A 27,099-nucleotide genomic window follows, 5' to 3' on the forward strand; every position below is an offset into this window, starting at 1 on the left:
AAAAGACCTTAAAGTCAGAAAAGATGGAGAGGCTATAAGATACTGGCTAAACTCTCAAATGCTCCAGGCACTCAAGAAAAGAACATAATATATAAGAACTTTGGTTTAAAAAATTCAGAAAAATGTCCCCCTGGGGACTTACTCCAGAAGTCCAGGACCCCATAGAAGGAAGAAGTATTTGCTGTCCTGTGTCGTGGTGTCTGAGTGACCTGCTTAGCCACACCCTAGAGATGCCTCCCAAGTCACCTAGCTGACTTGTTTTGGCCTGCAGAGGAGCAGGCCTCCTGGAACTCACTTTCAAGGGTTAAAAAAGTTCGAGTCTTTAGTTGGGAACAATTTTCTACCAGAGTGAAACTGAACGAGGAAGTGATGGTATCTGGGGGAGGGTGCGTGTCCTCTCTGGAGCACGTGTAAATCAGTATCACTTTCTGGAATGAAATGATTCAGTTTCATTTGAACAAAATTACATGCTGAGGGCCTTAAAATGTTCAGATCTTCCAACTTCAGGTCCTTTTTTGTTTTTAAGGAAATCATCGGGGGGAGTGTTAGGAACAATGGAAAGGTCTGGACAGTTTTAAGAAGGTGATTTGGCCATGGGTCTAGGAGCCCCATAAGTGCCCCACGTGTCGATCTCGCCATTTCTTATCCCCATGAGATCCCTGAGGGAGCCAGGTATGCAAGGAACAAGGGACATGCAGGACACAAAATTACCGCTTGGTCACTATGCACCTTCAGGTGTCCAGGGAGCCTGGTTCTTAGTTCCTGACCCCAGTCTCCTTCTCCCAAGTCCAGCTTCTGAATGAAGAACAGAGGGACACACGAGATGGAGAGATGGCCAGGCTCACTGAGACCAGGTTTCTCTGAGTGGTTGAGAGGAGACCACTGCAGAGAGAGGCTGTGTTGAAAGGTACCAACTTTTACCAGCCATGCTTGGTACCATGGAATGTCACCCTCCACCCCAACCATCAAATAACTTATTATTAGACTGGAGTAGAGGCTGACTCACCCTGAAACACATGCACTGAAGCTTCAGGGCCCTCACCTGTCCAGGCCTCCTCCAGGTCCCTGAGCCCAGATTTGCATTCATATGTTGTATTTTTCCTTTCTTAAAGATATCTCTAAAATTGTATAAGCATCAGGTCCCTGCAGACCAGGGATGTTCCTGCTCTCAGAAATGTGAGCTGGGAAACTGGGAAATAAGCAGTGAGTAGCAGGCACTATGGCTTTCTGAAAGGAGGCATGTTAGAGGTCCTGAGGGGAGCAGGAGCCACGGGCAAGCCAAAGCTTTGTCTAAGCTGGAATGATGAGGCATCGTTAGGTGGGGAGGGTTACAGTGAAGGTGAAAACGCCTCCCAGGGTTGAGGTGGGGAGTGAATGAGTAAATGAGGTGATGTGTACAAAGGTCTTAGCATGTGCTCTGCAGAGTCAATGCTTGCTAGACTTAATTATTATCACTATTACTGTGATTATTATTATTTGCATTGTTACCATGTTACCGTGAAGATTTGCAAACTCCATCTGCTGAGGTCCCTGGAACTTCCATGGGTCCAGTTGCAGTCACTTCTAAGGCCTTGCCACAACTAAGTTTTCTTTTGCTAATTTCCATGAAACTCTGTCCCCTTCGTTGCTCTATCGTATTCTTGAAATAAACTCCCATCTTGCCGTGGACAAGGCCTAACTCTAGCAGGCATCATTTCACTGGTGCAAAGGTAAGGCAGGTGACTTAAGCCCCATTTCACAGGTGAGGAGACTGTGGCTCCAGGAGCTTCCAGCCTCACAGAAAGTTCCAGAGCCAGTGTGTGATGAGACCGACACGTGACCTAGAAGGTGCTTTTCTGATCGTCCAGTGACCTCTCTGAGCAGTTAGGTCACCTTGGCAGTGGATGTAAAAACTGCCCAGCAGTTTGGACAGTCATCTACGTGGCACCTTCCTTGCTTGGGTCCCGTGTACATATCAAAGTGCCTTTCCTTCTTTCTTAATTTTGTTTCCCAAGTAAGCAGCCCCTTCCTGTTGGTTATTTTGGCAATGATATTTCTTACTGTAAATAATTCGGTCAGCTTTAGGTGATCTGTGAGAATGCAGGCAGTGCGGACCAGTGTGGGCAGCCCTGGCTCTGCTCTGGATGGAGATCCAAAGCCTCAGAACTAAGTGCACCCCTTCCTCTCCACGCCCACACCTGCAGCAGGGGGGTCATCAGGCTAAGTGCTCCTTGACAGCCATGAGAGTCAGGTCTGTCCCCAAGAAACCTTTACCAACTGGTCTTTCAAAGATGGCTGCTTGAGGGGCCCGGGACAGGGAGTCTGCAAGGCTGGGGGACCAATTTGATTCTAAACCTGAGAAACCACTCTGGATGTGCTACCCCACACTGGTCCTCTGTGTCTTCATTACCATATTCTTCAGCATCTCTTTATTCCCTTTGCAAGAGGAAAAGAAAGGTGTCCCACAAAAGTGCTGGGTGAACTGATTACACACAAGCCTGGGAAAGAGCTTCAATATTACCAGGAGTCCTTGTGCTGCCTTTTCCAACACTCGCCTGCACTAACAAACCAAGAGGAAACAGGCAGCCCCATCTACAGTGGAGTTTCACCTTTAATTAAACTTTAATTCACTCATGCCTTGCCCCTGGGGCCACATGCTGCTGGGAATCGGCGCTAAGTAACCTGGACTCAGGCCAGGGCCTGATAGAAGAACACCCAGAAGCATCACTGAGTAAAAACAGCTTCTCCTGACTATTAAATCCAATGATCTACTCAGGGGGCCAAAGAGAACACTCCCAAAGGAAACCCCCGGAATTGCCTATGTGCAAAGAAGACAGATGCTTTCAGTAAAGCCCCCGCCCCAACACACACACACACACACACACACACACACACACTTGAACAAACTGGGATGAACCAGTTATCCATTTAAATTCATCTCATTTCCAGTGGAAGCCATTGTTAATACTTTGCATCTATATAGTATTCCTTCAAAGTGGGATTATACTGTACATATTGTCTTATAATCTGATTTTTTTAACTTCATAGCATATCACGAACATTTTGCCATTCTGATATGATTAGTTACAGTCACATTGTATTTTCCATAGATGCTAGCACCAGCACATTATAATCCCGTCCCACATGCTCTTCCTACAATGTGACATTGACATGCCTCCATCAAGAGGCGGGGTCTTTGTTTCCTTCCTTTCAACCCGGCCAGACTTTTGTAACTACCACAGTAAGTAGAATGTGTCATAGGTGATGCTATGTGACTTCCACAGCAGGTCATAAAAGGCAATATGGCTTCTGCCTGGCCTTTCTTTTCAATCTTGGAATGAAGCCACCACAGTGAGGAAGTCCAAGCTGCATGGAAAGGCCACATGTGATTGTTCCAGCTGACATACCCAGTTGGGCCTCTAGCTGATTATCAGTGTCTGCCAATATGAGAGCAAACAAGCCTTCAGATCATTCCAGCCTTTAAGTTGTCCCATTGAGGCCCCAGACAACACAGAGCAGAGATAAGCCAACTCCATTCTGTCTGCAGAAACCATGAGTGATAATGAAGGACATGGTTAGATAACTAAGCAGTGTTGCACTGCATGAATATATAATCATTCCCCTTTCTTGGGCTCCAGATTGTCTCCATTTTTTTGTTATTATAAGTAAAACTGAAATGGGCCTCCATATAGCTGATTCTTTGCCTAATTAATCACGTATATCGTAAGAATAAATTTAGAGAAACCAATATCTATGTCAAAGGCTATGACCATTTTACCAGGAAGCAATGAGTGAGTAATGTACACTCCCACGAGTAGTGTATGAGAGTTATGCGAGAGCATCCAGTGAGCTATTCTTAGTCACCATCCTCTGGCAACTTCACATTTCTTTTCCTCACTGTCATCCTCAGCTCTGTTGGTCACCTTTTCAATACAATTCTGCGGTTCAGAAACAAATTAGTGGATGTCATGTTGGGGCTGTTCAAGGCAAGGAGTGCATGGGAACTGCTGGTGGTGTGACCATGGGGCCCAGCAGCTTCGCTCAGAACAAGGGTCCCAGGGGCTGCCAGGGCTGATCACACTATAGACCAGAGGCTTCTCCTGCCCTGATGAAGCACGAATTGTACTGTGGAGTTAGTCTTAGCTTGAGGCAAGAGGGCTGGCCTTTTATACCCCCATGTCAGTCACTCATTGGCTGTGGGCTGCCCTGAGTGGACTAGGGGGTGTAATATTCCAGGCCAGATGGCTCCTGTCTGCCAGAGCAACTCTCTGAAGCAAGCAGTTGTTAATAATTGATCACCAACACTCCCAGCTGCTGGGGTTGTGTCCACTAGCCTGGTGGAGGCATCTGGGTGGGACACCAACAGTGTCCACTATGGAGAGGTTGATGTTGATTACATTTTTCATTATGTAATGTGTAATGCGTATCTATGCACTGGATGGCAGCTTTTGTTCAACTACTTATTTAATTATTCAATTAGTTAAATGATATGACCAAAGCAAAATAATATCAATATTAATAATAATATGGGGAGATGAATCAAAGCTATCTTTAAGCCTTTTGTAGGACCTTGGTGATTCTTTCAGGGGAAAAAAATGAGAAAATTAAGTCTACACTCTAAGCTGAGTCTTTCTCAGCAATGCCCCGGGTAGTGAGGGAATTTAAGGGAAGAGGTTGAATACTGTAAGTTGTGCTCGGTAGCTGGAGAGTGCCACATGTACCAGGAAATCTGTGCTTCCTAGAAAATGGAAAGTCAGGACAATTACAGCCATTAATCACGTGTAACTGAAAGCTTGTAGGAAAGCAAAATGGGAGCTGAAAACTCCAAATCTAATTTGTCAATAATGAACAAAAGATTATGTCCATTGGGACATCCACCGCAGATAAACAATGAGCAGTATTGGTCCAAGTCTTATGCTTTCTTCAATTTAAACTGACTCTGCTCATTAGGAATTGCAGCTTCACTGACTGTGAAAACCTTACAAGCATTAAGGAGATGTCAAACCAACTCAAAGCCTTGGGAGCCCAGAGTAAGCAGTCCTACTGTGATCAGGGTGGGGACTGGAGGTCTACACCACTGTGAGAAATGGCCCGGCTTGGTTTTTGTGTTTGAGGAACTGAAACAAACACACACCCATTTCCCCTGACGTACACAGAACTTACTGTCTACTTTAACATGACTTTACTATTCCATCCTATGCGTTAGTATAACTGCCATGCCAGGAGACTCCTGCCCAGGAAAGTAATGTGAAAGTTCATTACATGAATCTCCCGGAAGACACATCAATGCCTCTGTAAAGGAAGCATCAACAGACAGCTTACTCCCTAAGATTCTTTGAACCCCTCACCTCAAAGTTCTCACCTTGCTGTTACCACCAATTCTAAACCACTAGTCACGATCTTTACCCAATCCTGATCAAGCATCATACTGAAAGACCTGCTTTGATAAAAGTTTCAATTCTCAATAAGATTCAGCGTTGCCATTGCCCCTTGAAGACACAAGCCAAAGTTCTGTTGCACTGGTGTTGGTGTCCTCCCCTCCACAGTGAGCAATCAGTTTAGCATTGCCTTATCAATAGGCTGTGTTGGCGATATTTGGGGAGCTTGCATTTGACAGTGTTCAATCACTGTAACTTTTCTCAGGCATAAATCTTAGTTCTTGCTTCTCTCTCATCTTACTCACATTTCTTTCCCTGACCTTAATATTGTGGTGTTTTCCATTTTACTCTAAGCTCCCTCGAAGAAAACAAGGCAATAAATAAATTTTAAGAGTAGGTAAAAGATGGGACTTCCCTGGTGGCGCAGTGGTTAAGAAACCGCCTGCCAATGCAGGGGACACGGGTTCGATCACTGGTCCCAGAAGATCCCACATGCCACAGAGCAGCTAAGCCCGTGCACCACAACTACTGAGCCTGCACTACTGAGCCTGCACTCTAGAGCATGTGAGCCAAAACTATTGAGACCATGTACCACAACTACTGAAGCCCACGTGCCTAGAACCCGTGCTCTGCAACGAGAGAAGCCACCACAATGAGAAGCCCGTGCACCGCAACAAAGAGTAGTTCCCACTCACTGCTAGAGAAAGCCCATGCACAGCAACAATGACACAATGCAGCCAATAAATAAATAAATAAATAAATTTTTTAAAAAAGAGTAGGTAAAAGAGAAAGACAAATATATGATATCACTCATATATGGAATTTAATTTTTTTAATGATATAAATGAACTAATGTACAAAACAGAAACAGACTCACAGATTTTGAAAACAAACTTATGGTTACCAAAGGGGAAACATCGTGGGCGGGGGGGGTGGGTTAATTAGGAGGTTGGAATTAACACACACACACTACTACATATAAAATAGAAAACTAATACGAACCTATTGTATAGCACAGAGAACTCTACTCAATATTCTGTAATAATCTATATGGGATAAGAATCCGAAAAAGAATGAATATATGTATATATGTATAACTGAATCACTATGCTGGACACCTGAAACTAACACAACACTGTAAATCAACTATACTCCAATAAAATTAAAAAGGAAAGTAAAGAACAAACCTATACACAAATTTTGTAAATTTTAAACCAAAAAAGAGTAGGGGAAAAAAAAGAGTAGGTAGAAAAATTATAGAATTAAATCTTTTATGCACTTAGCATTAAAGCTTTGAAATACATAAAACAAAAATGGTAGACATACATGGGCAAATGGACAAATCTACAATCTTTATGACAAAATTTAAAATAGAAGTTGACAGAGTAGATACAAATAAATAAGAACACAGAATATTTGAGTAACAACAATATACAGTAAACATTATAACCTCAAAACAAATAATATATTCCCTCCCTTCGATTCACTTTCTGCACTTGGCCTCCATGACCCCTTCCTCTCAGTTTCCTCCCAGTTCACTGGTGCCTCTTTCTCAGTCCTTTGCCTGTTCCTCTAATTCTCCCAGACTTGGCATGTGTGTGTCCCATAGCTTAGTCCTCGGGCTCTTCTTTCCTCCATCTACACTCACTCCCTGGGTCACCTCATCTAGTCTCTTGGCTGTAGATAGCAACTGCCTGCTGACAATTCCTAAATTTATATCTCCATTCCAGCCTTCTCTTCTGCATCCCATATTCATGGACCCAACTGGCTACTTACGACATCTCAAATTTAGCATTTCAGAAATTGAGTTCCAGATCTCCAGCCCCTAACCTGATCCATCTACAGTTTTCTGCATCTCAGCTGATGGTAGCTCTAGAAAGCCACTCAAGCCAAAACCTTGGCATGGTCCTGGACTCCTCTCTTTGATTCCCCATCACTAATCTGTCAGGAAATGCAGTTGGCTTTAGCTTCAAAATATATCCCAGTCCAACTACTTCTCTCCACCGCTACTGCTGCCACCCTGATCCAAGCCACCATCATCTCCCAACTGAACAATGTTAATAACCTCCTAACCATCTCCCGGCCTCCACTCTTGTCCCCCTACAGTCAAATCTTCATAAAGTCATCAGTGTGAGTCCTGAAAAACTGAGATCATGGCCTTTCCCTGTCCAAACCCACTTCACTATGAGTCCAAGTCCTGCAAAGCCCTACAAAGCCCTCAGGAAGTGTGCACACCTGCATACACACACAAACACACATATCTCCTCTACCGTCACATTTCAAGCAGGCTTTCCCTGACCACCTTACGTGAAATCGCAATCTGTGCACTCCTGCACTCCCCATCCCACTTACCCTACTCTACTATTTTGGAAAACATCTGTCACTTTCCACAGCGCATGCAATATTGCTTTCTGATTTGCTTATTCATTGTGAGTATTGCTCACCACCTGTTTCCTCTCGCCTGAATGAAAACTCCACAAGGGCAAGGACCTTTGTTTTGTTCACTGATGGATCCTCAGAATCTGGAAGAGTGCCTGGTACACCAGAGGCCCTCATTAAGTATTTGTTGAATTAATATGAACTTTTTTCATGCTAATATGAAACATTAGCAAATTTTGACCATTAGGTCACAAAGGGAACGTTGACAAATTTCAAAAAGTGGAAATTTTAATGATCAAAGTGTAATATAATTACAAATTAATAACCAAATAATGTTTTAAAAATCTTTCCACTTCAATATTTTAAAATATTTTTGACTTCTTTCTTTTCTTCTTCTTTCCTCTCTCCTTACCTCAACTTGCCCTGTAGCCTCCAAACAAACTTGCGATTCCCCAGGAATACTCCATGTTTTGTTCTACCAACAGCCAGTCACACCCTAATACAGACCACAGCCTGTTCGTTAGATCATTGGCTCAATGACAAGAGAAAACTGCAGAGGAGGTGGGCACAGTGTTCTGCGTAGGGACAGTGAGCACTTTGTTATGACCTATGATGTGCCCCAAAGCAGGGAGTCAGGCAAAGAGCCCACACCTGGAGATGGGACTGGACTTTTCACAATGGCTATGAGCTCTGGTCCATCTCTCTGTAAGATGGTTATATGATCCATGTGTCTCCAAGAACCATTGTGACCATGGGACTTCTGATGCTCATCATGTTCTCCTTCATTTTACTTTACTGAATACACTTTTAAAATTGAAGTATAACATACATTCAGAAAAATGTACCCATCATAAGTGAATAGCTCTGCTGTGGACTGGATTGTATCCTCCCCCACTGAAAATTCATATCTTGAAGCCCTAATCTCCAATGTGACTGTATTTGGACATAGGGTCTGTGAGTTGCCATATGATCCAGCAATCCCGCTCCTGGGCATACACCTGGAGAAAACCATAATTCAAAAAGATACATGCACCCCAATGTTCATTGCAGCACTGTTTACAATAGCCAAGACATGGACGCAACCTAAATGTCCATCGACAGAAGAACGGGTAAAGAAGATGTGGTACATATACACAATAGAATATCACCCAGCCATTAAAAAGAATGAAGTAATGCCATTTGCAGTAACATGGATGAACCTGAAGATTATCATATTAAGTGAAGTAAGTCAGACAAAGTCAAATATCATATGATAGCACTTATATACAGAATCTAAAAAAAAAAAGATACACATGAACTTATTTACAAAACAGAAACAGACTAACAGACAGAGAATGAACTAATGGTTACCAGGGGGCCAGGATTGGAGGGCAGTGGGGTGGGGAGGGACAGATTGGGAGTTTGGGATTGACATATACACACTACTATATTTAAAATAGATATCCAATAAGGACCCACTGTATAGCACAGGGAACTCTGCTCAATATTCTGTAATAACCTAAATGGGAAAAGAATCTGAAAAAGAATACATACTTGTATATGTATAACTGAATCACTTTGCTGTACACCTGAAACTAACATTGTTAATCAACTATATTCCATAATAAAATAGAAATTAAAAAAAAAGAAATAATCCCAGAGAACACACACACACACACACACACACACACACACACATACATTAGGATCAGCAATAGAGAAACAGCTGCAAATATGGAAGAATTTTCTAAAGGATGAATCAATTATGTGAAACTTTTTATGAATAAATAAGCAAAACTAGAACAAATGGATAATTTTAGGGCAATACAGATGATAAAAATTTATTTTAGAAAAATAAAACAACCCAAAAAGAAAAAGCAGTCAAAGATCTACCCTAGGGGCTTCCCTGGTGGCACAGTGGTTAAGAATCTGCCTGTCAATGCAGGGGACACAGGTTCGATCCCTGATCCGGGAAGATCCCACATGCCGCCGAGCAACTAAGCCCGTGCGCCACAACTACTGAGCCTGTGCTCTAGAGCCTGCGAGCCACAACTACTGAAGCCCGCGAGCCTACAGCCCATGCTCCACAACAAGAGAAGCCACCACAATGAGAAGCCCGAGCGCCACAACAAAGAGCAGCCCCGGCTCGCCACAACTAGAGAAAGCCTATGCAGCAACGAAGATCTAATGCAGTCAATAAATAAAAAATAAATAAATTTAAAACATAAGCCAAAAATCACTAAGAAAATAAAAACTTAAAAAAAAAAAAGATCTACCCTAAACAAGGTACCTGGTGCTAAATGATTAAAAAGGACCAGTGAGCTTTCATGTTGCATACATTGTTCTACAGCACAGAAAGAGATGGACATCTCCCCAACTCATTTATGATCCTGTCATAAATCTGATACAAAAATTAGTGAATTATAAGAAAGGGATCTATTGGTTTTACTTAGGAATATGGATGAAAAAATACCCTAATAAAATACTAGCAAATTGAGCTTGGCAGTGGATTAAAAGGATAATATATTGTGGGTTTATTCTAGAAATGGAAAGATGATTGAACATTAAGATATCTATTACTGAAATTCAGTACAGTAAGAGATTAAAGGGGAAAATATCTCTCTCTCTAGATGCTAAAATACCATCTGACAAAATTCAACACTATTCCTATATTAATTTTTTAAAAAGCGTCTCCTAGCAAAACAGAAACATGCTTATAGAATGTTTCACTCGTATGGAGTGAAAACCTTTCTCTCAGCCCATCCTGCAGCCACCCAGTTACCCTCTCTAGAGACGAACAGTATTATTACAATGTTGGTTATCTTTCCAGAGCTAGACTGTGCATTTGCAAGAAAATTTGTGGTTTTTACACTATGACAGAAAACTAATTCTCCTTAATGATATATTTCATATCAATACATAAAAATCTTCTTCATTCTTTTTTTCTGACTAAAAATTATTACCTTGGGTAAATAGATCTTAAACCTGTTCAACTGGCACTCTGCTAAGAAATAGTTAGGTTGTTCCAAACCTTTCTACGACAAACATGCTATGGTTAATAAGCTTTACCTGTATGGCATTTTGTACATGTGTGAATGGATACGTAGGATTACATAGTAAAGAATTTGGCTCTGTCCAAAGAGATAGTCTGGCTTTTGCCTTCAGCTTCTGGAAAGTAATCTATGTCATACTTGATAGAAGTCCCTTTGTTCAGGGTGGAGGCTGGCCACACCCAACAGTCCTAGCGTAGGGGCTGGCCATGCCAGAAAGACCAACCATATGACTTGGTACTGGGGCTTTAGGTCATGCATTATCAGCTGACCTGGGGACTAAGTTCAGCCACACAGGCAATTAATCAATCAGCCATGCCTATGTAATAGAGCCCCATAAAAATGCTGAGCACTGGGCTTCCCTGGTTGATGATACTTCATGTGTATTGTCACACGGAGATGTTGGGAGGGGAGCATGTCCTGACTCCACGGGGTTAGGACCGTGGAAGCTCATGTTTGTAAACCTCCTGGGCTCTGCCCTATGCTTCTCTTCCTTTGGCTCATCTTAATCTGTATCCTTTCACTGCAATAAACTGTAACCATGAGTATAACCACTTTCAATTAGTTCTGTGAGTTTTTCTAGTGGATTATTAAGCCCCTGGGTGGTCTGGGAAACCTCTGAACTTGCAGTTAGTGTCAGAAGTGAGGGTGGTCTTGTGTGGAGACTGTATCCCCTAACCTTGTAGTTGGCCCTAAACTCCTCACAAAAATAAAGCCCTGGAAGTAGAATTTCTGGGTCAGAGATATGTGCATTTGCAAATTTGGTTCCCTGGCGGTCCAGTGGTTGAGACTCCACGCTTCCATTGCAGGGGGCACAGATTTAATACCTGGTCAGGGAAATAGGATCCTGCATGCTGTGCAGTGTGGAAAAAAAAGTTAACAAAATGCCCCCATAGAGATTGTCCCAAATTATGTTCCCACCAGGGACAGAGCGGAGGTTTTTATAAGAGGGTGGGGAGAAAATAATAATAACTTCCCTACCATGGATTGCGAGGGAATAAAAAGTCATCTGAGGGGAGGCACATAGACATTAGGGGGTTTGAAGGCAAGGATGAGGGGAGAATATTCTCAGAAGTGCTTGAGGCAAGAGACATACACAGGGTTTGACTAAGTGGAGAAAAACCATGGCTGCATCAAGGAAAAAGTGGGAGAGAACTTGAGGCAGCAATGGGGCAGGAGAGCGCCGTCTCCAGAACGGGGTACTCATGCTCCTGGGGGGTACCAGGGGATTTCTGAGAGAAGAAAGGATTCCAGATCCTCAGCTTCTTTATGTGTTGCTTTCTAATGTAAATTTACCTGAGAAGAAGCTTGCACTCTTCCGTTTCTCCTTCTCCTAATTTACCAAGAAAAGGCTCACCTCTCACACATCCCAAAGCTTCCGAAGGGAATCATCCTGGGGCACAAGCACCTCTGGGGCATCCAAAAACTGGACAAGCAAAGAGTGCGTGGCCCTGGGGGCGCTCTGGCCCTACCTTTTCTGTACAGTGATGTGGCTGTAAAGGAACAGGTAGAGCGTTTTCATCTGAGTTCAAAAATGCAGCCAAGCTCGAGGATGGAAGATGCCTTGGAGGACTGGGGCACGGAGGGTGGGGGGGACTCGAGGGGGGGGAGTCAAGGAGGGGAGAGAATATGGGGATATGTGTATAAAAACAGATGATTGAACCTGGTGTACCCCCCCAAAAAAAAAAAAATGCAGCCAAACTTCTTCTGAGAAAAAGTGAGCCTGATTTGGTGGATGGGTTTAACCATGAAGACACGCATTGCCAATTAGATTGTATGGCAGACAGTCCCATAAACTGAATAAGATACATCTGCAACAACAATGGTTTGATAAAAATATACTTAAGGCTCATATATATGTACATTGGAAGATTCTATCCTTTGCAGTTACTTAATCTTAAGATAAAAAAGAGTAGGTGTTAACTTAAAAATGTGTGAAGGATACACAGTTTTACAACATTCTTTAGGCACAAGAGCTAGAAGAAAACTTCAGTAGAAGCCAGGTGATGTGGGTACCAGCTAAAGAAAATAGAGATTTTAATGATCTCTTGGGGTGGAGGTGATGGTGGGAGGGACTCTGGGTGAGAGACCTTGATTCATCTGAATGGGAGATGGTGGAACCAGAAATCTCGCAGTCCACAATTATTGGGGATGGGGGGAGGGAAGGTTAAAGGCAGATTGAGGAATCTTCATGCTATTCCTCTGAAATCTCACTTGAGGGTGTCTTTTTTCTATCTTTGCTGTTCTTTCTCTTTGGGTCTCCACCCGCCACACTTGTCCTTTTCTGTTTATTTCTGTCTTAACCCTATCCTTCCCCCTTCAGATTTGCTTCTCTTCCTATTGACCCCCCACACCACCCCCGCCCTTGCTTCATCCCAGCGACTGAATTAGCAACAGTACTGAACAAATAACTATGTTCTACTCTTAACTGCATGTGCTAGTGTTTCAGGTTCCCAATTCTTACTGCTGAAAATTGTGTGAGATGTACTTTATTTCTCTCTCTTTCAAAAATGTAATTCATCTGCCATTTACTTCTGAAACATGCCTGCTTGCTTTATTCTCTGTGGAACAGAAGCTCTTGATAAGGTAGAAGAAAGCTTCCCGTCCTTATCTTGAGTATATCAAACAATAAGCTTTTCCCTTGGGGACAATGCTTTCCATTCTCATAGAGACCTGTGAACGCAGCAGTTCCTGTGGAGTTCCTCCTAAGTGCATGGCAAGCTTCGGGCCTCCCACCCTTTCTTTCCACATACTTTCCCTTCTTTCTTCTACCTTCCATGGATGTCACCAGAGACTTCTTATTTTACTTCTGGTTTTTGCACTTCCTGATTCTCCCCTTATAGTTTCTGCTGTCCAACCATCACTTTCTGAGGCTCTTACTGCCAGGGTCTCCCCACCCCAGCACAGCTACTCAGATAGACCATGGAGTTGGCCTGGAGGGTCAAGGAGGTTTCTGACACTTGGGGGTAATTCCCTTCCCCTTGACATAGCTGTTCAATGAGTTGTTCAGTCTGTAAAAAGTCAAGGAGCCCATTCAGTCATGTTTCCAGAACCTTATTCTGAAGAGAGTTACAGAATGTCCTTGTCTACAGCTCTTTTACACCTTTAATAATCTATCGCATGGAGCCAACCAGGTTTGGAAGCTGGTTTTCATCTCAAGTTCTGCAAATACTAGTGAGGCTCTGGGCCAGTTGCTTAATTTCACTGGGCCTCAGCTGGAAAGATAACTTCTAAGGAAGATTCCCGCTCCAGAATTTACGATTTCATCAAGTCCTTTGGTTAGTTGGCAACACAAAAAATAAAGAGCATCTTGCGGGCTTCCCTGGTGGCGAAGTAGTTAAGAATCCGCCTGCCAATGCAGGGGGACACAGGTTCGAACCCTGGTCCGGGAAGATCCCACATGCGGCGGAGCAACTAACCTGTGTGCCACAACTACTGAGCCTGTACTCTAGAGCCTGTGAGCCACAACTATTGAGCCCATGTGCCACAACTACTGAAGCCCGCGTGCCTAGAGTCCGTGCTCAGCCTAGAGCCTGTGCTCCGCAACAAGAGAAGCCACCGCAACGAGAAGCCCACACACCACCATGAAGAGTAGCTCCCGCTCTCCACAACTAGAAAAAGCCCGCGCGCAGCGACAAAGACCCAATACAGCCAATACATAGATACATACATACATAAATTTTAAAAACGATGCAATTCCATTAAAAAAAAAAGAGCATCTTGCCAACGAGCGTTTGTCTGCCTCACTCCTCTGTATAGTTCCTGAACATAGCCCAGCATTGACACAAGGTAGACATTCAATACAACTTGATGTTTGAATGAATGAATAAATGAACACACAGAGGATTTTAACAGACTATCTGCAGACTGTTTTGTCATGGTTGTGGCAAATGATGTGACAGTCACAGAGTTATAAGGACTGGGCTTCTCTCATCTCCTCTACAATCAAATAGGGCAGCCTTTGAGATGTTACTCTTTCCCACACCATCTCCACCTCAGCCTCCTCCACCTGCTAGACATCATGCTTGAGAATGAATCCTTAGAGCCCTGGGGAAAGTGTTTAACAAGACAATGAAACACTTTGTACTTAATAACAAGTTAGGCTGCCTACAAATTGCATCTTGTCTTTACCAATATTTGTAATTGCCTTTTAGGTAAACCTGCAGCTAAATTTACCATTACCTCTGGGAGAGGGATTTATTTTCAAGTGTAAGGACAGAACATTTGGCTTGAAGTCAGCCCCTTTCCCTTCTAAAAGTTGCAGGAAATATAAGAAAATTAAAATCTGAGGCCCATGCCTCTAAGAAGGAAAGAGAAGTTGTCATTATTGCAAATTTGTTGATTTTTAACTTAATGACATAATTATTTCTTCAAAAAATGTTATTAAAGCAATGGTATGAATTACTATTGATGATGTCAAGGAATTAGGACATTCTATTAATTTTCTGAAAAAGTCACTTCACTGCATTAAGATAAAATTTATTTTATTGGACCATGTCAACTACATACCTCAGCAGATTTTCTTTTTGCCTAAACTCCTTTTAAACTAATATTCATTTTAATAAAAACAATATAATTAAATTGTCTTTGGAACAATACACAAGGAAAAAATGTCGGATGCCTTTACAGAGGGGAGCCAGGTAGGAAAGAAAGCAGACTTTTTACAGTACCATTTGAATTTTGAAATATGTGAAAATACTTTCTATTGTAAAAAACTAATAATAGAATAATACAGGCACATAATTTAAAAATCAATAGTGTTAAAAGGCAGTTCTATGCCCCACCTATCTCCACCCCCACCCTTGCCCTGTCCTTCTTCAGAAGCATCTACTTTCAACTCTTTCAGCTGCTTCTTATACTTAATTTCACGTTTCTAAGTAGGATGCCCTTGTTGCCCCTTATAGATCTATCCATTTTAGAGCGTCTCAGTTAATTTCCAATTATGGTATTTGAGAGTTTCGTGCTCTTATGTGTCATGACCACTTGCTTCCTCTTCTTCATCTTTGCAATATGGTTAAATCATAGCTTTTTTGGTTGAACAAATAGCCAATATAAGCATTATTCACTGGTGAGCCAAGTTGTTCTATGATTTGCTTCCTTCCCTTTACAATTTTCTATTTTCCCCCAGTTTTTATTTGCTTAATTTTCCATGATTTTTCAAGTAATCCAAAAGATCCATTACATGTCTAATAATAATTTTTTCAGATGCCCAAATACATCAAATTTCCCCTAGAATTTTTTTTCTGCCTATCTTGAAGATTATCAACACTGGTTATCAGCTGCAGTACCCAAGGTGACTCATTCTCTTCCTAAGAGCCTCCTTTGTTCACACTAACTTTTCACCAAGACTCTGTTACCAATACAGTTCTACTTGTAGAAAAGTAAATTAAATTCTGTTTCTTCAAGGGACACGCCCGCCTCTCCAGGGGCTGCCGAAACACCCTGAATGTTTTCCCCTTGAACTCCCTTTCTTGCTTCACAAGGTAAGTGGGGCTCAAGGTGCAGATATGCTTCATTCACAGCAGACCACATTTTGACATAACAAGTAGACCAGTATTTGTTTTGGTGCCCAGTATCATAGTAGATGCAAAGTATCAGACATTGCCTAATGGCAAAGACTTTGCAATCAGGCTCATTAGCAGAGGGGTGAAACAAAAATAAGAGTTCCTAAGTGCTACAAAACTATTTTTTCCCCTTTCCATCTCTGATTGATATTTCTTTTACACCTAAAATGTAGGAATCATTGTCAAATTCTCTTTTTGTTCTTTTCTTCTCTTTACTCTCTTACCCTGTATGACAGATAGAATGTTAACATCTTACTGCATGATCCAAGTATTTTCATGATTTTCTGGAAACTCATTTTGCCTCCAAAGTTTACTCTCTGCATGACCTTTAACAAGTTAGTTAATCATGTTGCACTTTGGTTTCTTCATATGTAATTGGGAATAATAATAAAACTTATAAATTTGTTTGGAGCATTAAACAAGAAGGTCAGTGTGAAGAATTCAGCTTACTTCCCGACACTTTGTAAACAGTCAATAAATATTAGCTATTGTTTATAATTGGAATTATTTTTTACTATCATCACCATTTTATTTGGTCATAGAAGGCAATCTTAACACATAATTTCACCATCTTCTAGTATTCAGCATTAAGTCTGATACCAATCTATTCCTTTGTAAGTTAACTGTTCTCTTTTTCCTTCTCTCTCTGTCCCTCTCTCTCTCCAATCTTCTCTCCATCATCAATGCTTTGAAAATGATATGCCTTCTTTGCCTCTTTTTTTCATCCATTGTGCTGGGCACTCAATTTAGCACGTTCAATCTGGGTATTATTTTTCTCCAATTGTGGGGGGTTTTCTTGTATTACTTCTTTGATAATCTCTCCCTCTATTTTCTCTCCTCTATTTCTGGAACTTGTTATTGAATGCTGTACTTCCAGAATTGATCCTCTTTTTTTTTCTTCTCTTCTCTTCTCTTCTCTTCATTTGTGGCATGTGGGTTTTCTCTTCTCTCTAGCTGAAATGCACGGGCGTAGTTGCCTCACGGCCTATGGGATCTTAGTTCCCTGATCGGGGATCGAAACCGCATTCGCTGCATTGCAGGACGGATTCTTTACCACTGGACCACCAGCAAAGTCCCAATCCTCTTTTTCTTATAATTTCTCTACCATTTTCTTTATCTTTTTATAATACATCCTAATATATTTCCCTATATTTATCTTCCAAACAGTCAACTGGACTCTTCCCTTCATCTGTCATGTTTTAAATGCCCAACAGAAGGCTTCATACACTCTAAATAGCTCCTGTTCCATCGTGTTTCCTTCTTATTTAATGGATACAATATCTTCAAGTCTCTCTGAGAAGCTTAATGATTCTGGGGTTTGTATTTTAGAGTTTCTTCTGCTACTTGCATTGTCTTATTTGTTCCCTGAGTTCCTTTTTTCTAATCAGTTTTTGTTATTGCTGTTCTCTTTTCTCTTTCTCTATCACGTATTTTGGCAGCTTTGCTCTGTCTTGGCTATTGGTTCATAGTTAAGATTCACCATTCAGCCTGGAGCAGAGATCTTCAGTCATCACCAGGCACTAAATGAATCATACAAGCCAGACTCCTAGAACCCAGACTGTTTCTAGGAGAATCTCAAAACACCCATCTATAAACTCCTGTGATGAAGCCTTGAAAGGCTCTGGTCATAAGAAACTGAATGAACCAGCCTGAACCTTTTTAGATGGCTCCTTTAGACAAGGCTCTTTCTACAAAACATCCCCAAACACTCCTTTATGACCTCCAAGTCAAGCCCATGTCATGCCTTAGATGAGAAATATGATCACTATTAGCCATCTTTTCTTGAATTTCTCCACATCGTAGGGCAGTTTTCCTTCCTAACTAGACATCACAATTTACTCCAATTTTTCATTTAAAAAATTATTCTCCAAACTCAAAAATAGTAAAGCAAGTGAAGACATGCTTTCTGCAAAGAAAAAGCAATGAAACCAAATCAGAAGAATTGCAGAAGCGTGGATCAGGGTGCAGGGCAGGAAGGTGAGAGCTGAAACTCCCAGGAAGGTGACATTAGTAGACGGGGTCTTGCCCTGACAGTTAGATACCCCAGCTGGAGGGGGCCCCAAAAAGGAAACAGTGCAAGGCATCGTTCTGATGGGAAATGGGCACCAGCGACAGAATGTTGGTAATTTTTCAGGAGAAATAAGTAAACCAAGAAAAAAAATTTTAAATATTAAAGTAAAAAAAAAGACAGAAATATTAAATTCTTGGCAAAATCTGAATTTTTTTCAGAACAACCTTCCCATTTTTTATAAGAAACAATTAAAATGCAGTTGTCATTGGAGGGAGGCTTACTTTCCATCATCTATCCTTTTGCAAGACTTCTGTGTGAGCGACAAAGGTGTCTATTTATTTAAATTGGCTGCCAGAGACTCCACCACCGAGCAGGGGTTGAGGGTCTGGGTGCTGTGGGGCTGAACAAGCTGGGATGTCCGGGTAGCAGAAGGGAGAAACAGCTCAGCTGAGCAGCGTCAGGGGCAGGATGAGCAGGAAAGGCCAGCCCCACGGGGCACAGCCCCAGTGCAATGTCCAGCATTGATTTCATTGCACAGTGGCAGCTGTGGGAAGTAGAAATCAAAGGGGTGGCAGGAAGCTCCACTGGACACTGATTACGTTGTGCAGCACACTCCTAGGTGCACCAGTTTTCCCATGAGGACTGAGTCGTTTTGCAGAGGGGCAGGTCCAGATCTGCTCTCTGTGCCCACTCTGGCCCAGCTGCTGGATCCAGGGACCCAGGTCAAGGAAGCATTCATAGAGGCAGGTGTCCTGGATGAAGGGGTGTTTGCCACCTCTCCACGGTGGTTCCAGTGAGTCTGTAGAGGCAGGACGCATTCTTGTGGGCTTCCTGGAGCAGCCAGCATTTACCTTCCAGGAACTGCACTGTTCATGCAGCTTGTCCTTGGAGCCTGGACTTTTCTTCTGGTGCTTTAGCATCCATAGGAAACCAAGCAGGACCCTGCAGGGCCTTCCTGGGGATATACCCCCCGCCATGTCCCCCACCTCTTGTTTGTAGAAAAGCTTTAACCTTGACTTCCAAAGAGCAAATTTAATCAGAGAAGTGAGGAAATGCAGAAATAAAGGAAAATAATCAAGCAAGACAAAATAATAATAGCTTATCCCTAAAACAAACTCAAGGACTTTTAATTCCCCCTCCAGGGCTTTAGATAATATTCTGAGCTATATCCTTGAGTTGTTCTGCAGATACTAAAACCCCCACCACGTGGAAGAAGTTAACTGCATGCTGACCACCAGCACACAGACCCCAGACTGGCTGGAACCAGGAGGTTGATGATTGAGATTCCCCAAAACATCATGCTGTTAGCTCACCATCAAATCAGAAGGACGTGCACAAGCTGATCACGTACACCTGCAACTTGCTTTGTCTTTAATAACCCTTGCCTGGGCTTAATCTCCAAAATACATGAACAGCTCATACAACTCAACAAAAAAACAAACAACCCAACAGAAAAATGGGCAGAAGACCTTAATAGACATTTTTCCAAAGAAGACACACAGATGGCCAGCAGGCACATGAAAAGATGTTCCACATCACTAATTATTAGAGAAATGCAAATCACAACTACAGTGAGATACCACCTCATACCGGTCAGAATGGCCATCATTAAAAAGTCTACAAATAAATGCTGCAGAAGGTGTGGAGAAAAGGGAACCCTTTTACACTGTTGGTGGGAATGTAAGCTGTTGCAGCCATTATGTAAAACAGTGTGGAGGTTCCTCAGAAAACTAAAAATAGAATTACCATAAGATCCAGCAATTCCACTCCTGGGAAATACCAGGACAAAACTCTAATTCAAAAAGATACATGCACCCCTGTGTGTTCATAGCAGTGTGGTTCACAACAGCCAAAACATGGAAACAACCTAAATGTCCATCAACAGATGAATGGATAAAGAAGATGTGGTACATATATACAATGGAATACTACTCAGCCATGAAAAAAAGAATGAAATAATGCCATTTACAGCACCATGGATACAACTAGAGATTCTCATACTAAGTGAAGTAAGTCAGAAAGAGGAAGACAAATGCCATATGATATCACTTATCTGTGGAATCTAAAATATGGCACAGAGAAGCGGCGAAGGTACTTTTGAGGGGACTGGAGTCACTGAGAGGAGCCAGGGGATACAGAGGAGGAGAAAGAGAAACAGAGCAAGGCTCACGCTGCCCCCAGTTGTTTCCAGGGCAACAGGAGTAGGGGACCCCTGGAGAGGCTGCCCACGAGATCCTGGTGGGCAGCCATGAGACCCGCCTCCCACTGATGTTCGAGAGGGGTGGGACCTGGAAAGAAGCTTCTCCGTGACCCCACCATATCCACCCTCACCACGAGTTCCCTGGACACCCGCTTGCCTGGAAATGGCCCCCGCACCCCCTCTTCTCCACCTGATGGAAAGGAGGATGGTCCTGAGCCATGCCCTGGAGGGGAGGGTTCTGATGTCCCAGGCACTGATGGGGCCGACTCAGCCTCCGTCGTGGTCATCCTAGACACAGCAGAGGAGCTGGAGCACAAGCAAAAGAACCACCCGGCTCCAAAGATGCTGAGTGACGAGCGGTGCCAGGTGTGCAGGGACACGGTTGCTGGCTTCCACTACAACATGCTCAGCTGCGAAGGCTGCAAGAGCTTCTTCCGGCAAAGTGTGATCCGAGGCAAGGCTGGGTGCTACACCTGCTGGGGCAGTGGAACCTGCCAGATGGATGCCTTCATGTGGCGCAAGTGCCAGCAATGCCGACTGCGAAAATGCAAGGAGACCAGCATGCGGGAGCAGTGCGTCCTCTTCAAAGAACAGATCTGGAAGAAGGTTAGGAAGCAGCAGCAGCAGCAGTCACCCACAGGGCTGGGAGTCAGCAGCAGCTCAGCCTCTGGGCCTGAGGCCTCCCCTGGAGGGTCCGACAAGGGTGGCCAGGGCTCCTGGGAAGGCGAAGGTGTCCAGTTAACAGCCACTCAGGAACTAACGATCCAGCAGTTGGTGGCCACCCAGCTGCAGTGCAATAAACGCTCCTTCTCTGACCAGCCCACAGTCACACCCTGGCCCTTGGGCACAGACCCCCAGTCCCACAGATGCTCACCAGCAGCGTTTTGCCCACTTCGCAGAGCTGGCCGTCATCTCAGTCTAGGAGATCGTGGACTTCACCAAGTAGGTGCCTGGCTTCCTGCAGCTGGGTCGCGAGGACCAGATCACCCTCCTGAAGGCATCTACCTTTGAGATCATGTTGCTGGAGACGGCCACACGCTACAACCACGATACCGAGTGCATCACGTTCCTAAAGGACGGACTTCACCTACAGCAAGGATGACTTCCACCGTGCAGGCCTGCAGGTGGAATTTATCAACCCCATCTTTGAGTTCTTGCAGGCCATGAGGCGCCTGGGCCTGGACAACGCCAAGTACGTCCTCCTCATCGCCATCAACATCTTCTCGGCCAGCCAGCCCAACGTGCAGAAACCCAGCCGAGTCCAGGCCCTGCAGCAGCCCTGCGTGGACATGCTGCTGTCCTACACCCACATCAAGAGGCCACAGGACCAGCTGCGCTTCCCCTGCATACTGATGAAGCTCGTGAGCCTGTGCACACTCAGCTCCGTGCACTCAGAGCAGCTCTTTGTCCTGCAGCTCCAGGACCAGAAGCTGCTGTCTTTGCTATCCAAGATCTGGGATGTCCATGAGTGAGGGGCCCGGCCCCCCTGCACCCTCCAATGAATGGACACTGGGTGGGGAGAGGCTGGACTGGGCCTGGAGTCCCACCTTCTGGGTTGGAGCTCAGGCCCTGGCCCCACCAACCTTCAACCCTCAGGATGAGCCCCAGTTGGGGTCCAGGATCCTCCCTCCCTGCCCACTGAGTCTCCCTGGGAGGGGTAGATGGGTCACAGGTCCTGACCCCTGACCTCTCCCAGCACTCCCAGTTGTGCTCCCCGTGCAGCTTACACCTCAAGCCTACCTCAAAATGCACCCTGAACCTGAGGCAGGGGAGGGCCTGTGGCTCCCCCACAGCCCCAGAGACCACAGCCCCCACCCCACCCCCTGCTCCTTTTACTTAATAAAAACTAAAAACAAACAAACAAACAAACTAAAAAACCAGGAAAATAAAGTATGAATAAAAACCTGACAAAAAATAACATATGGCACAAACAAATCTATCTACAAAACAGAAATAGACTCATAGACATAGAGAACAGATTTGCATTTGCCATGGGGGAGGAAGGGAGGGAGAGGGATGGACTGGGAGTTTGGGGTTGGTAGATGCAAACTACTACATTTACAATGTATAAACAACAAGGTCCTAATGTATGGCACAGGGAACTGTATTCAGTATCCTGTAATAAGCCATAATGGAAAATAACATAAAGAAATAATGCATATATGTGTATAACTGAGTCACTTTGATGTACAGCAGAGATTGGCACAACATTGTTAATCAATTATACTTCAATTTAAAAAATTAAAAAAAATAAAACCCTTGCCTGGAAGCCACTGGGGAGTTTGGATCTTTTGAGCATGAGCTGCCCATTCTCCTTGCTTGGCCCCGTGTGGGTACTTTGCAATAAACTTCACCACAACCCGGCATCAGTAGATTAGCTTTGCTGTGCATCAGGTGAGTAGACCCACGTTTGGTTCTGCAACACATGCAGACACTGAGAAGGTTAGCCTTTGCCTGCAAGGTCCATGGCTGGGTGCCCCACATTACAGCCAGCAAGACTAAAAGGAGTTGCAGCTGTGTTGTCATCACCAGGGCATGTCTATCCCTGAATCCTGCAACAAACAATCTGAGGTTGTCAAGTCCTCAAAAGCCCCAGCAGGTAGAGGGTCTCTGGACACAAAATTTATTTTTAATCTTTTACCTTTTCAAAAAAATGTATTTAAAATATGAGCAACCTAATAGAAAACAGATGAGTAAATTATATGTACTCTCAGTTCACCGGAAAAAAAAAAACAAAAACAGCAAATGGCCAATAAAATATGAAAAGATACTAAAAATACTGTCAATGTTTGGATAAGGTTACATAATTCTACCTTTGTTATAAGAATAAAGGGTGGAAATTTTTAATTTCCCCATATCTCATATTTTCATCAGTTTTTCAAAAGCCAGAAAATACCTTCTGCTTAGCCCATCGTATTTTTTTCTTATATTAGGAGAGCAAGGTAGGCTCATAATTTCAAGATAAAACTGTCTTAAAAAAAACAAAAGCCAAAATATATTCACTTCTTTAGTCCTACCGCTTGTCTTCCTTGATAAGGTTCTTTTGTCACAGAAAGTAGCTGTGGAGAGTTTCCTTCTGTTTCTTTGAGATTTCTTCTCTGTCTTCTTATGCTATTGTCACATCTCTTTGTATTTACCTTTTAGTAGTATGCTTGTATAATGTAAATTTAAGCAATCCTTTGAAAATATTTATTATGAAAAATTTAAAACCACAAAAAAAATAGGGAATGGTATAATTATGTCATTTCTTTTTATCTTGAATGTGCAGAACATAGGCTACTCTGCTTGACTTGCCCTTTGCTCTCTATAGTGTGGCTGAGTTTCCCTCTGTGTCCTTCATACTCAGAGTCCTGATCATCTCCTTAGAGCTGCAGCTTGAAGATGAGCATCACTTCCGCTCTCTTCTCTGTAGCCTGAGGATGCAGGGAAATGGCAGAGGCGGAAATGGTCCCAGCTATGTTTCCTTCCTTCCAGCTATGCTTAAGGATGTGGATTCTGTTTTCTCCTCTGACTCAGTGCCCTATCGCAATAGTCACTGGGCGCAAAGCGCACACAGGTATTGTGGGGTGAAATCCCTTGCTCTCAGACTGTTCTTCCAATCTACACAGGTCTGGTAGCTCTCCTGCCCCTGCTCAGTATCTTGCTGTAGGTGCTTTTACTCCTGAAGATTTTGTTACCGAGCCCAAGCATATACTGCTTACCACATGACAGACCAATAAATTGAGAGATGAGCTGTTGGGATAAGAAATAATGACCTTATTCCGAAGGGCAGCCGACTGAGAAGATGGTGGACTAGTGTCTGAAAGACCCATCTTGCCCAGGCTTGGATGCTAGTTTCTTTTACAGAACAAAGAGAGGGTAGGTGAGGAGGTAAAATAAGAGTGATAAGTTGTTGCAAATATTTCCTGGTTTCTGCCAGACTCTGAGGGGGTGTGCTAATTTCTTCTTTCCTGCAGTCATTCATAGCTGGGCCTGTGAACATGCTCCCTATCAGCTGAACAGAGGGATTTTAGCTTAATGTTCATGCATAGGAAGTGGGGTTCCTGGAGATGGGCCATTATGTATGCTTTGAATTATAGACAGTATCTCTTTAGAGATTAACTTGTCTCAAAAGCAATAGAACACTAAGGTTAAAGTAAAAGAAACACACCCAATATGGAGTCTGATTTGTTCTTTCCTATTACAGTTTCTTTCTGAATTTACGTGAGCTTCCTGTTCAACCCTCAGACTGCTTTTCTCCAAAGTAAGAAATGTTTGTGGGAACTCTCAATATTTCATTCCCTCCCTTTCTGGAGCTTAGGGTTAAGGCTATGCCAAGCCATGCTAGAATTTTTTTTTTTCTTTTTTCACTACTTATTGAAGTTTATGGCATGAAGTTGTATGCTTTCCCCTATTTGGTTCTTTTTTTTAATTAATTAATTGGCTGCGTTGGGTCTTTGTTGCTGTGCATGGGCTTTCTCTAGTTGTGGCGAGCGGGGATGAGTCTTTGCTGTGGTGTGTGGGTTTCTCAGTGCAGTAGTGGCTCTTGTTGCAGACCCCGGGCTCTAGGCGCGTGGGCTTCAGTAGTTGTGGCTCGCAGGCTCAGTAGTTGTGGTGCACAGGCTTAGTTGCTCTGCGGCATATGGGATCCTCCTGGAGCAGGGTTCGAACCCATGTCCCCTGCATTGGCAGGCAGATTCTTAACCACTGTGCCACCAGGGAAGCCCCTTATTTGGTTCTTGCTCTTGAAATTTTTGCTGTGCTAACAGTTATTGTTTGTTACATTAGATGTTGGAGGAGATGAATTCTGTGCTCCTGCTTTACTTCACAATCATTGCTATTTTAATAAAATCAGAGATTAAAAAAAAAAAAAAAAAAAAAAAAAAAAAACAAAAGCCAAAATATATTCACTTCTTTAGTCCTACCGCTTGTCTTCCTTGATTCCCATTATCCATGGTCTGATTTATTTTGGAATCGAGTTTATGCTAATATCTGTGGCTGTCAGTATGATTACTGATGTCATCTAAACTGTGATGGCTTTAGAGCTGACATTTCTATATTTAAAAACAACATAAAAATAACAAAAACAACATAATACTTCACAATTAAAACTAAAATTTTAAAAGTTAAAATTATAGGCTACTAAGATCCCACATGCCTCACAGCCAAAACAAAACAAAACATAAAATAGAAGCAGTATTGTAACAAATTCAATAAAGACTTTAAACATGGTCCACATCAAAAAAAAATCTTAAAAATAAAAAAGTATAGGCTAGCAGACTACACATCACATCTTCTGACTTTGCTCTGGGATCATTTTTAAATTACATTATTCAAAGGAATGCATTTAGCTCTCTTTTCTAAAAATAACTATAGAAGGCAGAGGAAGTTTAAAATGGAAGAACAGAAGAAAGGCCTTGAGGATGAAATGTGGTCCATCCACCTCTGATTTTTGTCTCCTTCATGTCATCAGCTGGACTTTAGGGTGGGACCCCAAAGAATCTATCGGACATCTATCTCTTCAACAAGTAACATAACCAGCATTCCTGATCATATCCAAAAAAACTCACCTGAGCTATTTTAAGACCTTTTTAGGTCCTGAACATTCTTACTTTTTGAAAGCCCCATCTATATTCTTAACAAACCCTCTAAGCTGCATCCATATCATAAATGTTTATTGAATATATACACTGTCCTAGGCATTGTTCTAGGAACTTGGTATACGTTACTGAACAAAACTAAAATTCCTAACTTTGTGGAGCCTATATCCTATATCATTTATATACAGCCAACTCTTAAATAACATGGGGGTTAGGGATATCAACCCTTACACAGTCAAAAGTCTGCATATAACTTTTGACTTCCCCAGAACTTAACTTCTAATAGCCTACTCTTGACCAGAAGCCTTACTGATAACATAAACAGTCAATCAACACATATTTTGTATATGTATTATACACTGTATTCTTATAATAAAGTGAGCTAGGGAAAAGAAAATGTTATTAACAAATGCTGGAGAGGGTGTGGAGAAAAGGAAACCCTCATACGCTGTTGGTGGGAATGTAAATTGGTAACTGTGGAAAACAGTATGGAGTTTCCTTAAAAAAACTGAAAATAGAGCTACCATATGATCCAGCAATCCCACTCCTGGGCATATATCCAGAAAAGATTAAAACTCTAATTTGAAAAGATATATGCACCCCAATGTACACAGCAGTTCACAGCTGAGGAACTGGAGACACAGAAAGGGTGTCACCTGCCCAAAGTCACACAACTAGTAAATGGCAACACCTGAATCAGTACTGCCTAGTTACACTGCCGTTAAGACAGGAAGGAGGAGATGGCTTGTGAGACATGCAGCATTCATCTTTTCTGTCTGCACCAACACTTATGGTAACGCTAACGAAAGAGGAGAGAAAAGAAAGGGGAAAAGCAAGACTCCTCCTGCCCTGTTCAAGGCCAGTAGTGAGCAATTCTCATTTTCCTTTGGGTATATTTCTACCCAGCACAGTGCTATAAAGAGATAGGAGAAACAGGAGATGGCCCCCATCCTTTAAACACTTGAGATTTCAATACTGAT

At 42.8% G+C, this 27,099-nt stretch overlaps 1 pseudogene; it reads left to right on the top strand.

Annotated features, from left to right (window-relative positions):
- Positions 1-18,975: 18,975 nt before the first annotated feature.
- LOC130834441 (oxysterols receptor LXR-beta-like) lies at positions 18,976-22,012 on the top strand (annotated as a pseudogene).
- Positions 22,013-27,099: the final 5,087 nt, after the last annotated feature.

Source organism: Hippopotamus amphibius, chromosome 13 (assembly GCF_030028045.1).
Source record: "Hippopotamus amphibius kiboko isolate mHipAmp2 chromosome 13, mHipAmp2.hap2, whole genome shotgun sequence".
NCBI lineage: Eukaryota > Metazoa > Chordata > Mammalia > Artiodactyla > Hippopotamidae > Hippopotamus > Hippopotamus amphibius.